At 35.6% G+C, this 14,977-nt stretch overlaps 1 protein-coding gene across 4 annotated transcripts in view; it reads right to left on the bottom strand.

Moving 5' to 3' along the window:
* LOC127412889 (cytoplasmic polyadenylation element-binding protein 4-like) overlaps positions 1–14,977 on the bottom strand; it is a 112,929-nt gene that overhangs the window by 14,897 nt on the left and 83,055 nt on the right. For 2 of the 4 annotated variants that reach the window (XM_051649589.1, XM_051649586.1), the window contains exon 1: positions 943–1,616. The exons of 1 other annotated variant lie outside the window; for it this stretch is intronic. The gene's annotated coding sequence lies outside the window, so the exon portion shown is untranslated. One more of the 4 variants, XM_051649587.1, reaches the window with a different exon arrangement.

Below are 14,977 nucleotides of genomic sequence, written 5' to 3' on the forward strand. Positions count from 1 at the left end.
GCTTGATTCCCAGGGAACATACAAACTGATAAAATGTATACCTTGAATGCTTGAAGTCACTTTGGATAAAAGTGTCTGCCAAATGCATAAATGTAAATGTAATATAAATGTAGAACCAAGCCGTTCTAAATGTAGAATCCTCCAGCGCCAGCCACAGATGAACATGGAGGAAATTGTAAAAAAAATAATAATAATCAAATAAATATTGGCATAGTTTTTAGCCAATAACTGATAGTTCCAAAAAGCAACTATCGTAAAACCGATACATTAGTCTACCACTACAAACAATGAACAATACATTTACAGTATTTGTTAATCTTGTTTAATTTTAGTTTCAACACGTAACACATTTTTAAAAAAGTTGAATTTGTTAACATTAATGCAATATGAACTAACAGTGAACAACTGTATTTTTATTAACGAACATTAACAAATTATTGAATGCAGTAAATATATTGTTAATTGTTTGTTCATGAAACCTAATGCATTTTCTAATGTCAACGAATGGAACCTTATTGTAAAGTGTTACCAGGTTTTAAAATACTAAAACAGTTAATGAACCAATCTATCCAGCCAACATGTTTTTCTATTATTCCATTCATTCATATATTCATTTCTCTATTAGTTTTGCAATTAAATCTGTGTCCATAACTCACAGTCACACACACAATCATTAATTTCCTCTTTAATGAAATCATGAGGGGAAACTCTGCAACGACAAACGCCATGATAACCAAAGGGAACTGCAACGTTTTGAACGACAATATCAACGACAATATTTCTCAAAAGCAAAACTGGGTTTTCTTTTAACACATCACGACAAGTCATCAAGACACAGGCCACCTTATCTAATAATAATCCAGCACGCCAGCTGATGGAGAATTTTCACGCACGCATTTTCAAAGCGCACAAAGGTTTTCAAAGAAAATGTAATTGACCTACCGGCGTTCTTCCTTATTTCAGCAATGACCTCCTCTCTCGACCATTTAAATACAGGAAAATGCTGATGACGTTTCAGTCTATGTGCGATAGGGGTAGTGTCCCCCCTCGATCCAAACAGCTTGCAAGTCTTCGGGGCTGTTCACGCCCGAACGCGTTTTCGCATCCGTCCAATTGTTTTCAATATATAAACATTCGCTAGACGGGCGTTTTCGAGTGCAGGAGCGCTGCGTTTTTAGACGACGTGTCAAGTAAAAAGAACTTCAACTGTTTAAAACGCGTCTCGAGACCGCTGCGCCTGAGCACTAGACGAGTTCGTTGTGAACGGCCCCTTATTCTATTTTATTTCTTATAAATTCTCAAATGTACATTGATGTGCCGATAAAATCCTACGTTTCAGAGTCCAAATGCTACTCGACGAATTTCCGATACATTTGCCTTTTATCCAACGATGGAATATTTCCGATTTCTTGTGTTAAAAGCCACATTGATACGGAAAACGACAGCGTTCGTGTTCTGGTTGTTTAATGACACAGTGCATCACATTCGGCGCTATAACCAAGACAGCTGTTGCGAAGGATTACGCGTCATCGACGGACAGTAATTTACCCCCGTAGCACATTTTAGTTGTCGCTACTATATATTTATCAAACTCTAAACTGAGACTTGAATCTGGTTTTCTTACGTTTCCAAGTTGCAAGGACAGACTGCGGTTGACCATGGTTTGTGAGTGTTGCAACCGTCCAACCAATCCAGTTAAACTTCCGTCTTTAACCCCGCCCTTGTATAGTAGAATCTCCGCCCAGACTTGAGGATACCCGGCATTTGATTAGACTTTGATTAGATTCCAAACCACACCCTTTTCTCAACCAGTTATATCACCGAAAAGAGTGAACTGTACCTGCCCAGAATGTAATCTTATATGACCGGTTTTGAAATGTTTAAATATTTACAATCTAGTAGGCTACTGTCTAGCGTTATTTATTATGGACAATTTTGATCCACATTGGTTAAATTCCTCTGAATAATAAAAATATATTATAATAATAAATAATAACGTATAAAATATAAAGACATTTTAAAGGAATATTTCGGATTAGCATTTTTGGCATAAAGTTGATTACCACAAACAATAATTTTGTCTCATCCCTCCTTTTCTTTAAAAAAAAGCAGAAATAGAGGTTACAGTGAGGCACTTACAATGGAAGTGAATGGGGCCAATTTTTGGAGGGTTTAAAGGCAAAAATGTGAAGCTTATAATTGTATAAAAGCATTTAAATGAATTCTTCTGTTAAAACTGATGTATTATTTGAGCTCTAAAGTTGTTTAATCATTGTTTTTACAGTCGTTTTAGGGTTTTCATCATAGCATTGAAGTTGTAAAAACTGGCTATAAGGTTAGTAAGTGATTTTATCACACAAGAATCATGTTAACACGCATATTGTTTATGTATTGTGGCTATACTTTTGGAACAGTGAATATTTTAACATTTGCGGATTGACTTCCTTTGTAAGTACCTCACTGAAACCCAGATTTTTGCTTTTTTTTTTTTTTTTTTAAGAAAAGGAGGGGCAAGTCAAAAGTAATTTTTGTGGTAATCAATATTATGCCACAAATGCTGTCGACTGAGCTTAACTTGTATTGAACCCAAAATATTCCTTTAAAACATACCTTAGTGCCTACAGCCTGTAATCAACCTACATGTGCTCATTTGATTTAGTAACTTAAAAAGCAGCATACTTTTTATAATGACAGATTGTCACATTGGTAGGTCTATACAACATGTTGAGAGAGAAATGTTAGATGGATGTATCAATACCTTTTCTTGGTCTATAAATACATGCTTCACAGCCTCCCTTGACAGGATGAGAAACATTTTCTATAAAGTTTCAAAGAGAAATAGTTGATGATGGAACACAGATTCCTGCCTTGTTTTTTGTTCACATTCATTCAGTCTGCTGAGAGCAGTCTGCAACTTTTTAATGATGGGTTTAGAGGCTCAGTGATGCCTTCAGTAGGCCAGTTCTATTGCTCACTGCAGCCTGCAATCCCATTAAAGTAAGCTGCTACTATTTTCAGCCTGTAATCGAGCTTTAACGCTTGATTATTCACGCCTGGACCAGAACAAAATCAATAAATTTCTCTGCAGCCCTGGATTAAAATGTGTGCGTCATCCATCGGCTGAATCCAACCAAGTATCGTGTTGTTTGTGTATATGGCAAGTTGAGTGTTCTTCAGTTTACATTGTTATACAATGACTAATATTTTATGTGAAGTTCAGAAATCAATGTGAAATTACTTTTTAGAAGGAGTGATGTGATTCTGTCAACTGAAATGGGATGTATGGGTCAATCAATCTTTTACTACAGTATACTGTTGAAAGAAGGCCCAAAATTAACAACGTCTGTGCAAGGTTAGCTACCTTTTTGGGCCAGCAAATTTTATTTAAAAAAAACAAAACATACTTGATGCATCCAGCAGATATCCGGATGATTGTTTCTAGAATGTATATGGTAATTTGTGTAGATATGCTATATAAAAGGCCTTATTTACATTTGAAGCTTTCACCTTTTTATTTTTTTAATTAAAGAAAAGTATAGTAGAACACGTACAGATTAGAATAGTTTACGTTGCATGGAACATATAAATGGATATTTCCTCCACAAATTGTGCACAAAGGTCACAACAAGTCTCACAATATATTATGATTCCTCTTGCATGCAAGGCTTCAGGCTTTCATGCCATGTATTAAAAAATAAAAGATGCAAATCTTTGCAGCCATAAACAACCACATATGAATCAGCCAGTGTTATGCATCCATCACTGACATCACTCACTCGCTGTTTCCCAGAAACCAGGCAGAGTCAGGACCTGAATAATCATATGTGGTCTTTGCTTTGATCAGTCTGTCTGTGGGTCTGTCACAAGATCCTAAGCGCAAGGTCATCCTGCAGAAGGACGAGTACAGCGAGGGGGTTGCTATGAGGATTAAAAAGACAGCCGTTTTCATTTGTAGTGTACAATATCTTTCTGTCTGACACATCCGTGTTGTGGTTGGTAGCTAGATAGATCGCCTTGATAGATTTGCGATAAATCTTGTTATTTTATGCGTCTATCAGTGATTTTGGAAGAGGATTGCTTTAATTTAATCTTTTACCAGATGATTTGCCAGCTTTAAGGGATAGTTCTTCTAAAAATGAAAATTCTCTCATCATTTGCTCACCCTCATGGCATCCCAGATGTGTATGTCTGTCTTTCTTCTGCAGGACACAAACAAAGATTTTTAGAAGAATATCTCAGCTCTGTAGGTCTATACAATGCAAGTGAATGGGTACCAACATTTTGAAGCTCCAAAAGCACATACAGGCAGCATAAAAGTAATCCATACGACTTCAGTGGCTAAATTCACATCTTCAGAAGCATTATGATGAGTTTGGGTGAGAAACAGATCAATATTTAAGTCCTTTTTTACTATCATCTCCACTTTCACATTCTTCTTCTTTTGTTTTTGGCAATTCAAATTTTTCGTGCATATCGCCACCTACTGGGCAGAGAGGAGAATTTATAGCAAAAAAAGGATTTATATATTGATCTGTTTCTCACCCACACCAATCAAATTGCTTCTGAAAATATATATTTAAACACTAGAGTCTTATGGATTACTTTTATGCTGCCTTTATGTGCTTTTTGGAGCTTCAAAATTCTGGTCACCATTTACTTGCTTTGAAAGTACCTACAGAGCTGAGATATTTTTCTAAAAATGGGATGGCATGAGGGTGAGTAAATGAGAGAATTTTCATTTTTGGATGAACTATCCCTTGACACAAACTTCAATTGTTATTGTTATATTGTCTCAATGTTTGCTAGTATAGATGCTTCTGAAATAAAGCCATTCATATCTCATCTCTCCATGGCAACAGTATGGCTAACACTGCTGTTGGTTTAAAGTGAAGGCTGCAGATAATAGCACGCTATTTACAGTAGCCCTCAAGGGTAAAGATTTGAAGGACATGATTTCATGAATCATTTAAAACAAGAATACTTTTTATTAGAATGTAAATGAAGCCCAGAAAAATGTAAATGGTCTATGGTTGGTCCAACATAGTCTCATGAAAACTCATAATAATTCGTATGAGATGGAGAAATCGTATGGCTCGGACGAAAAGATATGACTTTTATTCACATAGACACCAACCAAATAACAAACAAATTTTCAAATTTATACAATAAAGGCATCCAATTTTAGCTAGCTTAGTGGCCTCCTTTCCATCACTTTATTTAGGTTCAGTGTTTGGGTAAGGAGTTGCACTATATGGCTATGTTTAGGAACTGAGGAAAAATCTTAATAACCTTGTTCGTGGGTTCGTTTATTTTTTTATATGGAAATAAAAGTCATATGTTTTTGAAAGAGCTAACTTGTATGATTTCTTACAATTTCGCCATCTGATACTATTATTACGACTTCAGATGAGACCGGCTTGGTTGGTCACATGTCAAAGGAAATAAGATGCATCTTTAGGGTAGCCTAACAAAAGCATACTGTATACAGTCTTCAGAAGCTCTTCTAAGTTCCATTTGACCCTCAGCAGATCATTGCCAATTTTAGGCCCTGCCTTATATATGACTGATGGGTGAATCGTGTGCAGTATTAGAAGAGGGATTGGGCTACACTTACTGCAGAGTCATAAACTATGTGCAAACACTGCAACAGCTGTGAAAGGACCCCTCCCTCCTGCTCCTCCTCTCAACACAACACACACACCCTCTTCCTCTCTCCCTTTCTCGATGTGGTGCTTAAAGCTAAGCTGATGTCACTGTATGTATGGGGACAGCTGGGAAGATGACCATGCAATTCATCAGCCAATGTGACTGGGAGGTTCTGCCCTCTTTCTCTCTCCTCCTTTGACCGTCCTCAGTTTCTCACATCGATTCCCCTGCAGTCCTTTTTCAGGTTCTCAGTTTCAATTAAAATCTTGAAGCTCTAGGATTCAGGTGCCTTTCTTTCTCTCCTAGTCTTTTTTAAACAGTCCTTTATCTGTGTTAAAGGGAAGAAGGTTTAGTGTTGGTGTGCTTTGACTGCTAGTGCTACAGTATGTGGCACATGCCCAGGCCATGTGACTAAAGGCTTTGGCCATGTGAAAACTTCTGCTTTGGCCTGGCAGCATAGACTAGAGTCACGGCGCAAGAGGATGAACAATCACACACACACACAGTGGCGCACCTGCCTATACGCAGAGTACACACACTGCGCACCCTGATATTGCCAGCATTTCAATATGAATTCTCTGTTACATAATTCCTAAATGAAAGGTGATTTGTGTAATTTTATGTTAAAATGCAATGGGAAAAATAGCCGCACACTAAAATAACAAAATTATATTACACACAAATTAAAATACATCAGAAAAAAATAAAAACTGAATAAAAGGCGGTCAGACGTTTTAAACCAATAGCAAAACTGTAATTATTTTTGAAAGAATGTGATTGGCAGGATGCTCTACATATTTGGTTGTTAATCTGGAGTTGACAAGGAGAATGTAATAGTAATAACGTTTCATGACAGCCTCTTGTTTAACAATAATGAACATTCACAAAGACTTTGGAATAAACAGAGCGATTACTGAATGAATTTGACACATCAGGGACCAGGAGGTTGAACTTTTCACTGTAAGGTAGGCATTGGTTTCTTACTTTAGTCAGAAATGTAAGACTATTGCTTTGTTAGTAATGTAATCATTATAGTGATGGCAGGACAATTGACAGATCTTTCGCATACAAATTATTGTGCAAATTAACTGTCAGTTTAAGAGGTTTAAATACAAGTTTATCATAAAATAATTTAAATTAGTATTAAATTAAAATATTTAAATTAAAGTTAAATTAAATTGTTTTAATTAAGAAAGCATAATGTAAACAAATAACTGCTGGGGTTCAAATACGAGTAATGATTACGTTTTTTTTTTTGTCTTCTGCGTACCACGGATCAGAATCCTGCGTGCGTCCCTGCACACACACAATGAGTGCAATGCAGCAAGACACACACATAGTACAGGAAAACAATGACAGTTTTGTTCTTTAACAGAATATCCACTTCATAAGTCATGAACAAAGCTTTCTTACTAAAACATCGAAACAACTTAGCTTAGTACTACATGTGCACAAAATTGTTTGAATGTGTTGAAATAAATTCTGAATAGGTTTTATTTATTTGAATTGATCTGCCAAGTTCCCTGTAACAATAGCATCGGATTTTCTGTAATGTTGAACTCATAAGATGCACATCAGGCAGTTCTGCAAGACAGCAATCATATCATTTATGAGACTTGTGGCCATAGAATATTAATTTGGAACATTAGGTCAGTCAATACCTGTAAAAGGAGGTCAGCATAGTATAGATTGACCACTGATTCACTCAGTGTGCCTTGTTCAAATAAACAGCATACAGCTATTGTGTGTTGTGTGTCCTATTGAACACGTTTTAGTCCATGTCTGTTAGCTTTAAGGCCATCTATATGCTAGTGTATTCTTAAAAATTAACAAAATAAACTTTGAACTGATATACTGTATGCATTTAAATTTACAGTCTCTCTCTTCTGTGAAAATGTCCCCAAATTTTTGATGATTCATACTGTGTCCACTGCTGAAAAGACCAGCTTAACCAGCATGCAGTTCTCATGCTGGTCTAGGCTGGTTATGCTGGTCTAGCTGGTGGACCAGCATAGCCATGCTTTTCATCAGCTAAACCTTGCTGGTGAAATATGTTGACCAACATGGTCTTTCTGATGAAGCTGGTTAAGCTAGTTTATAAGTCTAGAGGGGACACCAGCATTCCATGCTAAGGAACCAGAACCCAAAACACAACTTTTGAGCAGGGTCTAAATTAGTCCAATAAATAATCTGTATAATAAAAACATCCCCTTTTCCCCTTTTTAGCAATAGCGAGTAGCAAATTACAGCTTTGACAATTTTAAAGCTAAAGGCTTTTGGCTATTCAACTTCCTGTTTCCCATACAGAAATCTGATATATGGCTATATATGAACATATACGTATATAAAATCATAGTTTATATATTTGAGCATATACGAATGTACATATTCAAATTCCACAAGTATTTGGGAAAATATACAGTATGTTACATATAATCAGGGTTGGGAGGGTTACTTTTTAAATGTATTCCACTACAGATTACAGAATACATGCTGTAAAATGTAATTTGAAACATATTCCGATTACTCAAGGTCAGTAACGTATTCTAAATACTTTGGATTACTTCTTCAGCACTGGTAGATTTTTCACTTGTTTTGACTATAAAAACTCTGCCAGTGCAGTAAGACAAAATACACATGTTAAAAATACATTCTCTGAAAAACCTAAATATCTTATGCAGTGTTGTTTCTAAAACAAGATAAATCAAACTGATCTTGTTTTAAGGATTTTTAGATATTTTTACAGGAAAACAATACAAAATTTATTATCAAGAATATGATTTTTGCCCAAATATCAAAGGTCAAAGAAATGATGATCCAACGTGAATTTACTTGATAAAAAAATATGATTGTGCCTGGTAACATGTGCATGTAAAATGGCTTGAAATAGCATTTTAGCTTAGTGTAAAACTGACAATTTACACAAGGTTTATTTCTATTTCTTCTGCTCCAAACTTACTTCAAACTTATTTCTCTGTCTGCTCGTATGAATGTAACACATCATAAGAAAGTGTTTCACCGCTGTTCAAATGCACTTTGGATCGCATCATTTATATGTATAAATGTTTTCCATCTGAAAGGACTAAATATTAAATGAAACAAATGACAATAAAATGCAAAGTAATCTCTTCAGTAATCTAAATACTTTTTGAATGTAACTATTCTAATTACCAATGATTTAAATTGTAACTGTAGTGGAATACAGTTACTTATATTTTGTATTTTAAATACGTAATCCCATTACATGTACTCTGTTACTCCCCAACCCTGCATATAATGTTTTAGTATTTTGAAATATATGCTGCATAAATGTATAAGTATGTGACTTTTTTATATTACTGAAAACCATATATAAACATATTCCAATATATCAGATCCAACTTTTTTTGAATGCTGATGTGTTCCATGATTCATAAGAGTAGCCTGTTTTCGTTTTCCGGTCTCCAGTGTTTACATTCACGTAATATGTTTTTATCGAATAATATGATGTTTAGCGTACTAAATTTGTTTAAAATTGCCAAATAAAAAAGATGTCTATAGTGCCAATACTTTACACAGTCACAATGACCATCTTTTGACAGCCCTGCTACAAAGACCAACTTAACCAGCATGCAATTCCCATGTTGGTCTAGGCTGGTTTATGCTGGTTAGTGCTGGTTTGGTGTTGGTCTAACTGGTGGACCAGCACAGCCATACTTTTAACCAGCAAAATCTAGCTGGTGAAGCTGGTTGACTAGCATGGCCTTTCTTTTGAAGCTGGTTTAAAAGCGTGATACAAGGGTCATCAGCATCCCTGGCTGGCAGACCAACACCCAAAACACAACAAAAACTGGTGACCAGCAATGCTGGTCTTTTCAGTAAAGAGTGCCTCACCCGTCAAAATTTAAAGACCGGGTAAATTACTTTGTTTAGAGTAGATGGCATGAAGCAATGGTTAGTTACTGTATGTTAGTTATGTTGATATCATTAACTTTTAGCTTAGATAAACTTTTAGCAACTGCACAAGTTGAGCTTGATTTTTACAACAACGAACACTTAAAATGGTTGTTGTTCTCCATTTTGTTCACTCTTTATAGTAGTTTCATTTTACATTGCTTCTTATGGAGACTGAAACCAGAAAACAGTCCAGTGGCAATCAGAATCATCATGGCACCGACCAATGGTTGGTCAGGAAAACTGTTGATAGGTATGTCAGCAGAGGAAATAAAGCTGCACTCGTAAAGCCATTTCATGGGGTCTTAGAAATCTCTGATTAACATCATTCCTCTTAGTTACAATAATTACTCACATAAATGGTTAACAATTATTACAGGCAACACAAATAAACTGTTGTAGTTGCAGAGGCTAATCAACCTTGACAGACCTGGAAGGTCTTATTATCCTTCCGAATGTTCTCTTGAATGTGGGCACACATTGCAACTAGCTGCAGGTCTAATCAGTGGAGACAGGCCATTTTCCCATTCTTTACACCTGAGTGGCTTTCCCACTCACACCAGCCTGGAAGCAAACACATGCAGTATTGTACATCCATTAGTCCATTTTGACTCAGGCCATGATATTAGCAATATACTACACCCTGCAGAGGGAGAAAATTTAGTCAGAGAGTAAGATGAGACAGCAAACTGAAAAAGAATATAATACATCTCTCTGTTAGTGAGTTTATGTGAATGTGTAAGGAAGTGGCAACGAAAGTGAGAGAGCTGTTGTACTGTTTCAGCTTGCCTCAGAAAGTGCTGATATTGTCTAATTTCATTCAAGTAGAATGCAGTGATTTCTCTGAGTGTTCTCTTAGCCACACCACTAAGCCTGAGGCTCCCAAACTGGCATACGTTCATATGGTGTTCCAGTCTTGCTAATACTAGAGTGTGCTTGTGGCCTCCTTCACTGTTTGTATGAAATAGTGCACAGAGAGGATGGGAATGAGAGCACATTCAGCACATTTTGGATTGAGATGTGAAATTCACAAGATAAAATGCTGAATGAGAAGAGCTATGAAAAATCTGAATGAAGATGGCTTGCCATTTACACCAAAATTAAAATATTTGGCTTCAGACAATCTACAGTGCATTTAAGATGCATTTTATCAGTATGTGTGTTCCATGACCAAACCCAGGAATCAAACCCATGACCTTGGTATTGCTAGTGCCAGTTGTTCTACAGTAAGCAAAGGCCATTCACACCGCACACATATTTGTGTCCGTATGCACTGTTTCAGTTGTCTTTCTATGAGTTAGACGGACATCTCTGACTAGTACGCTGTACCTTGCTCGTGAGCGTCTTGTTTTTTAGACACAATTTGTCATTTTATGTAGACCAATTGTAGAATTATTTAAAATTATTATTATTTTTCATATACCTCAGCTAATGGTGGAAAACATGCACAAAGACACCTGGTTTTCTTGGCCGACAACATGCAAACTGAGGGAGCATAAGCCAGACAGTGTGTCCTGTATTATCAGGGTTGGGTGCATGAACAGAACAGAAATAGCTCAACGGATGCACAGCTCTCTGCTTTGGTTGGCAGATTACACCTGCAGGAGCACTTGTACTGTGTGAGAACTGATTACGCGCACACACACACACACACTAATGGACTTTATATATTGCAGAAGTATGGCAGATTTATGGCAACATAGATTAATGACTGTGCAAACAAAAAACTAAGTTTCAAGTCCAATTAAGATCCTATATAAACCTGGATAAAGTCTGGATTTTCAAATTTAGATTTTATTCTGTGCATATGAAATTGGAAACAACAACTCCTTTTATTTCTTTTGTTTATCTCCTCTTTTTTGAGTGAGTGTTGATGCATAATCTGCTGTGTTAAAGTGGCTGCCTTGGTCAAAGTTCTTATTCTTGATGTTATCAGAAACTGGTTTTGAATTGTCTAGGCCTGGAATCTATAAGGCTTTAAGGTAGTGAAAACACACACACACACACACACACACACACACACATCATGTATCCTATAAATTGAGGTTAAAAGGGTTGCAAATTATGAAACTTTGACTCTCAGTTCTATAAAAAAACAAGCAAAAAATAAAACAAAAATTAAAAAAAAATTAAAAAAAAAAAACAGTGGGATTTCAGCTGTGGCCTCTTTTATCTTTGAACCAACTTCATTATTCATCAGATCTTCAGAATCACTTATTCATGTCCCACGTAGATCCTGGGAGCTTTAGTTTCTCTCTTTAGCCCCTTTCCAGCCTACAGCCCTGGTACTTTTTCCTTAGTAACTATCTAGATGAGAACTCTTAAGAGGAAAGGGACACCTGATGAGAGTTTTCCCCTTTTGCATTCGCACTCATAAAAGTAACCCCCCTAGTGACATCTATTATTGACCATTTTTCTTGTGAAATTTTTTGCACGCACAATTCAATAACAAAAACAACAACAAAACGACACCAACGGAGGATCCGAGCTACATTTTTGTTAGGGCTGTTTTACACAAATTTTGGCTGCATCCAAAAACGTAGGCAGCTGCCTTGCTGCCTAATCAGTTAATGGTTTAAACCAGGGGTTTTCAAACTTTTTGATGACAATCACCACCAAATTTGATGATCCCCTTTGAGGGACCCCCTGTGTGAAAAACAGGGGCGTTGATCTTGGGGGGGGGGGGGGGGGGTGAAGTAAAGTGAATTACAACCCTTATTTCTTAAAAGATTTGTTATTCATAATAAATGAAATTTTATGCAATTTATTTTTATTTCTTACTATGGCTGTCAGTATAATAAAATAATCATAACTAATCAATGGTAATGGTTATAATGTCAAATAGTGTCAACATTTTTAAAAAAAATTTATTCTCTGAAATATTGTGCAGATCCTCTAGCACCCCCCAGTGGCCCCCAGGGGTCCCCAGACCCCAGTTTGAAAACCCATGGTTTAAATGACAGCGTTTTTGGATGAATGTAAATCTTAAGGAAACTGGTCTCAGAACAGTTTAAAAAGCACCTTATTTCATCCTACCTCCTTATACAGCCTCCAAAGGCAGCACATTCCATGTAACAGAAATTCAGTTTTGCTGTGTCAGTATGATTCTGTTTACAGTAAATGGTTGCGTGGAGGTGCCTGCCTCTCAAAAATATTGTCATGGCCATACTAAAATATCACTAAATGCAGTTAATGAATTTTACTTTCAATTAGTGAAATAGTATGATGAGTATAATTTTGATGAATATGGTAAGCATTCAGTGCTATGGCATATATCAAAGTACCATGGTATTACCATCTTCCATCACTCTGCCATGGTACCACCACAGTGTACCCACAAATTTATAGATTAAAAATCCTCGAATGAGAAAGACTGAGAGAAAAAAGCAAAAGAGAGCCTTGTCTAGCACAGGATGAAACTGTTTCCTTGGAAACCATGTTTATTATTGTGATCCTGGTCTGCTACCTTTAAGCTCAGTCACATCTTAATTAGGAGAATAATGTAATATATTGTGTTATGAATGACATAGATGCCTAGTTTGTAGCATAAATGAAGGGATATTTTGAGCAAACCAGGGCAAGTAGTAACCTCATAATTCTCTTGCAGGGAACATCTGGCCTGTACCATGAAGCCGGTTTCAGTTGCTAGCCAGGTAAGTTTTAGTTTAGTTTGCCTCAACTCCAGGTTTTAGGTACCATGGAAGTTGGTCGGCTTCTAGTGGTATTTATCGCCATAGCAATTTATGCTCTGTAGCAGGTTTTGTTCTGGATTACAGATCAATAACAGATGCTGAACCAATCAGCTGTGAGTAAAATGACATATCTGATGCAATCAAGTCATTACCCTGTGTCTCTTAAAACACAATTTACAAATTAAATCTGAGAAATCCACATAATCAACTCTTCATGATAAATTATTTATTTGAGAATCTAAAAGTAGATTTTCAGCAGATAGAGTGTTGTATTTTATTTACAATTTAAATGCTTTCCATTTACCCTCTTTAGCCATAGCAAAAAACATCTTTGAAAATATAGGCTAAACATAATATATTCGGCTATCTATAAAACAGCCAGTAAGATGGATTAATATGATACCTGCAAAAAATAATAGTTTTTAAAATATTAAAAGCTCAGTATTGCTATGGAGAAGGGTGAATGCCACCCAAACCCCTTCTTTCTTTCATGGACTTGAGGTGAACATACAGCATTTAACTTGAAGTTATAATAATATAAGCAATAAGCAATATAAGCAGTACGCAAAATATGTCTATTATAAAAAGAACAAATACGTCTTATTATTGCATACCAATTTTTTTGCATACAGTATTCCAAGTGCTCACTTTTTAATTAATCAATAGTAGCCTTTTTTAACGTTTTTTATTTTACTAAAGACAATGTACAAATTGTACATCAAGAAAGACAAATAAAAAACACGGTGTTATTTTGAATAACCATATCAAATAACCATTCACAACATATTCTATAAATAACGTGTAATTCATTCATTTACATGTTATATTTTATTTCAAATAAAGTGGAAAGAAACTTAAGGCATCACCTCCTTTAAAAAACATACCTCATATTTTAACTAATTTTGCTCAAAAATCAAGAATCAGAAGGAAACAATCTATCTAAATTAATTTATAATATTTTTAAGCAAATCCCATTTATGTTCACATTCCAGACTTTTATTATTAATTTTAAATGTTACTTTCTCCATTTGGTAAATTTCCGAAATCGTTTATCTCCATCTTTGAAAGTATGGAAGTTCTGGTTTAAGACAATTTTTTGTAATCTGTTTCAAATCTGCTATTCTGATTACCCTAAATATATTTTAATAAGTGCTTTTGCTACAAATACCACATTCAAACTAAGATTACTGTGATAAAACCATGGTAAATGTTAAGGATACAGTGCTTTTACTTCAAATACCACATTCAAACTAAGATTAGTGTGGTAAAACCTTTGCAAATATTTAGGATACAGTGCTTTTACTTCAAATACCACATTCAAACTAAAATTACTGTGGTAAAACCATGGTAAATATTGAGGATACAGTGCTTTTACTACAAATACCACATTCAAACTAAGATTAGTGTGGTAAAACTATGGTAAACATTGAGGATACCATGCTTTTACGTCAAATACCACATTCAAACTAAAATTACTGTGGTAAAACCATGGTAAATATTGAGGATACAGTGCTTTTACTTCAAATACCACATTCAAACTAAGATTAGTGTGGTAAAACCATGGTAAATATTGAGGATACAGTGCTTTTACTTCAAATACCACATTCAAACTAAGATTAGTGTGGTAAAACCATGGTAAATGTTGAGGATACAGTGCTTTTACTTCAAATACCACATTCAAACTAAGATTAGTGTGGTAAAACCTT

This window comes from Myxocyprinus asiaticus, chromosome 22 (genome assembly GCF_019703515.2).
Source record: "Myxocyprinus asiaticus isolate MX2 ecotype Aquarium Trade chromosome 22, UBuf_Myxa_2, whole genome shotgun sequence".
Lineage (NCBI taxonomy): Eukaryota > Metazoa > Chordata > Actinopteri > Cypriniformes > Catostomidae > Myxocyprinus > Myxocyprinus asiaticus.